A 4,176-nucleotide genomic window follows, 5' to 3' on the forward strand; every position below is an offset into this window, starting at 1 on the left:
CTATTCTACCTATTCTGGCTCAGAGGCGGAGTCAGGATGGGTGCAGAGTGACTCTGGTGCTTTTGAAGGTTGTGTGATGACCTTGCCATTCCTGCCTTCCATTCACTCAGCCGAGAGTTACCGAGAGCTGACAGATGAAGGGCATTGCAGTAGGATCTCTGACTCACACAAAGATGGATAGATACGGTCCCTGTGAGTTTGGAGCATGTCCCCCCGCCCCCCCGCAACATTTTGTACTCAAGACTACTGGCTGACTGCCTGAATACATATATAATGCTGTGACTGCTCTGGGCAGATGGATGTGGCCCCTCTTTAGAAGATGGTGTACCATCTTACAGGGAAGACAAGACATGCACCAGTATAACTAACACAGGTGAAGACGGGGCAGCGGGCCATAGACAAATAACACAGGTAAGGATGGGGCCAGCCACAGACCAGGGACTTATTAAAGGAGATGTATTAAGGGGAAGGAGGAGGGCCAGCTAAGGAAAGGAAGAAATAGACTGACTTGGGATGGTGTCAGAGAGAAAGTGGCATTTGAGTTCAGCCCAGGAGATTGGGCAGGACTTGAAAAAAATTCACTGCACGTGGTTTATTCCTTGCCAGTAGAGAGTGATCACAGATTGGAAGTCTTCATCCATCTCCTTGATGTCTCCTTATTAAAGATCCAGTTCAAACCATCAGATACTGTAAGTAAACCTTCCTCATCTGAATTTTACTTCACATGCCCTCAGTGTTCAATTGGACGGACTTAAAAGCCATCAGGACTCCTGCATAATTTGAAACTTATTTTTGTGAAGGTGAAGCTTTCGAGCAGTTCCATGATCCTTACAGTAAGGAAAAGACAAAGATATTTCACCTGGCTTGTGACATTCATGCAACTCCCACTTGAATCCTTAGTAACAATCTTTAGAAAATTTTCTAATAATCTTTAGAAAATCATGGTCTTAAGGGGGAAAAAAAAAAACCAAACACGTTGCTTCTTGATAAATCAAAAACCAAATAGAAAAACAAAAGTGCTTCAGGAAATAAAGGTAGAAGCAGATCTTTAACAAGCTAGGACTTAATTTAATATCAAAGAGACATCGAAAAACATGAGCTATAATGCTAATATGTCATTAATCTGAGGCTCAAAAGAACCAGAGAAAAATGGACTTTGTATTATAAGAAGAAAAGTTATGACCAACCTAGACACCATATTAAAAAGCAGAGACATTACTTTGCCAACAAAGGTCCATGTAGTCAAAGCTATGGTTTTTCCAGTAGTCATGTATGGATGTCAGAGTTGGACTATAAAGAAAGCAGAGTGCTGAAGAATTATGCTTTTGAACTGTGGTGTTGGAGAAGACTCTTGAGAGCCTCTTGGACTGCAAGGAGATTCAACCAGTCCATCCTAAAGGAGATCAGTCCTAGGTGTTCATTGGAAGGTCTGATGTTGAAGCTGAAACTCCAATACTTTGGCCACTTGATGTGAAGAGCTGACTCATTTGAAAAGAGCCTGATGCTGGGAAAGATTCAGGGCAGGAGAAGGGAACGACAGAGGATGAGATGGTTGGATGACATCACTGACACGATGGGCATGAGTTTGAGTAGGTTCCAGGAGTTGGTGATGGACAGGGAAGCCTGGCATGCTGCAGTTCATGGAGTTGCAACGAGTCTGACACAACTGAGTGGCTGAACTGAACTGAACTGATTAGAGCGAATGTTTCTTAAACTTGAGGAATTTTCAGAGAAATAATTTTTAAGTCATCTCAGAATTTGCTCATGAATCCCAGTTTGAGGAAACGATGACTTAAGAAATGCAGTCTTTTATGAAAATACCAAATGCAAATTGACACTGTAAGTTTTCTCTTTATAATTGCCAATTTTAAAAAATTATCAATAAGGTGAAAATCCAAAATTAAAATTTTGCAGATGCTTAATCATCTGTGATTCCCAGTTTGAGGAACTTTTAAAAAATTACATTTAAAATAAATAGGATATCTAGTTGCTTAAGAAAGGATAGTTGCTATTGTCTTTACACGATATACTGAAAAAAGTTAAATTTTAATGGGCACAACCTATGGTAGAGAGAAAATAGTAGAATCTAGGGATTCTATCTTTTTACTTATTAATTTATAATTTATATCCCACCTAACCTACTTCTCTAAAGAATCTGAGGTTGGCAAAGACAAAATTAAAAACCCTGCAAAGCAACACTGTTTCAAGAATTTTTCCTCTTACTGATTTATCACTTTTCCACCAGAATACATCCAACATTAAATTTTGAAGATTACATGAAACGATAGATTTATGCAACCATTTTTAATATCAAACACACACAAAATAAACTCTTTGCCTAAGCAAAGACTAAAGTGCAGGACCTCCCTGGTGGTCCAGTGGTTAAGAATCTGACTGCCAATTCAAGGGACATGGGTTCGATCCCTGGTCTAGGAAGATTCCACATGCCTCGGGACAACTCAGTCCATGGGCCACAACTACTGAAGCCCGTGCTCTAGAATCTGGGAGCCTCAACAACAGAAACCCATGCCCTGCAACTAAAGAGTAACCCCTACTCACTACAACTAGAGAAAGCCCAAGAGCAGCAATGAAGACCCAGGGCAGCCAAAAATAAATTGTTTTTAAAAGAAATAAAGGGGAAAAAGGAATCAAAAATTAAAAAAAAAAAAAAGACTAATGTGAATCCTGTCTAAATTATTAGATAAAAAATTTGCTGCTGGTATATTTTTTGTCACTGCAACAAGAAACTATCCATGGCTAGAAAACAGTACTCGCTCTCACCAGTGCCTTCTGTGTGCTGCGACCGCTTGCTTGTCTGGTTTCCCTGCTGACTAGATGTTTGGGAAAGTCCTTAAGGGCAGTGGCCATATGCTGTCCCCTTCCGGAAGCTTCATCTCCTCTGGGGCCTTGGGCCTTTCAGAGACCATCTTGCCATGACCGCTCAGAACAAGGCTTGGACTCCGCAGTGCCCTCCTGCCCAGTGACGCTCACGCCCTCTCCTCTCTGCCAACCCACTCTCAGAGTTGTCCTTGTTCTTAGGCCCAGCTTTCAGCACAATTTCCAGCTCAAATTTTCTCTCTGTTTCATTTTTGTGTTCCTCACAGTTGCCTCAAATTTAGAATTTCTGTGCCCACTTCCCACCCAAGGAACCCCAGCCCTGGCCCCCAGTGTGACCAGAACTTTGCGGTGGCTCATTGATGTACGTGGTGAAGGACTTACCTAACCTTAAGGACTAACCCTAACCTTACCAGGATGAAGCGTGGTAAGGACTCATCAAGGGCCCGGACTGCAATACGCATGGGATATTTTGTGAGGTCTTCCAAGAGCAGCATAAAAGAAAAGGAAATCTGCTTCCTCGCAACGAAGTTTTGATTGATTGTTTTTATTTCCTTTTTCCTTTCTGGCCTCATTCCGTAATGGGAATCTGACGCTCTAAGACCATAGCCCAGAATGTGTTCAGAAGAATTGATTCTGACTTTATTAAAGCTGAGAGATAACTGAAGAACCCATTGACTGTGAGACCCCAGAGCGCTCTCCTTGCTGCCTCAGCTGGGAGTCAGTCCTACTCATCTCCAGGTTCTGAACTGAAGAGAATCCAAGGGCTCACTTGCCGTGGATGCCTCACAAGTTTCCGGTCCAGCCCTGGATTGCTGCGGAATGTCAGCCCTGGTGGCCACTGTCAGTACCAGGGTTAATTACTCCATGCTTCCATCATCACATATGTTAGTCCATACATCTATTCATTCCACAAATTGAGCCCTGCCCCATGGACTGGACATGGCTCAAACAGGCTTCTAGCCACCACAGTCCAGTGTGATGAGTGTTAGACTGAGGAAAGAGCAGGACGCGGGACTTCCCTGGTGGTCCAGTGGCTAAGACTCTGCACTCCCAAAGCAGGGGGCCCAGGTTCAATCCCTGGTCAGGAAACTAGATCCCACAAGGCCACCCCCAACAACAACAACAACAAATCCTGCATGCTGCAGCTAAGACTTGGTACAGCCAAATAAATAATCTTTCTTTAAAAGTACAGGGAGGGGTATGTGCCGGATGCTATGGGAGCTCAGAAGAGCAGCTCCTAACCCAGAACTGGAGGTCAGGAACGAGCTTCTGGAAGAAGATGACATTGAAACAATAGGTATTAGCAAGAGCAAAGGTGGAGGAAGGCGTCAAGGCAGA

General features: G+C 43.2%; 1 non-coding gene across 1 annotated transcript; it reads left to right on the top strand.

Annotated features, from left to right (window-relative positions):
• The first annotated feature begins 3,854 nt into the window (after positions 1 to 3,854).
• Positions 3,855 to 3,927, top strand: TRNAG-CCC (transfer RNA glycine (anticodon CCC)). The gene has a single exon. It is a non-coding gene; the product is annotated as a tRNA-Gly (tRNA).
• The last annotated feature ends 249 nt before the right edge of the window (positions 3,928 to 4,176 follow it).

Source organism: Ovis canadensis, chromosome 26, assembly GCF_042477335.2.
Source record: "Ovis canadensis isolate MfBH-ARS-UI-01 breed Bighorn chromosome 26, ARS-UI_OviCan_v2, whole genome shotgun sequence".
NCBI classification, from domain to species: Eukaryota; Metazoa; Chordata; class Mammalia; order Artiodactyla; family Bovidae; genus Ovis; species Ovis canadensis.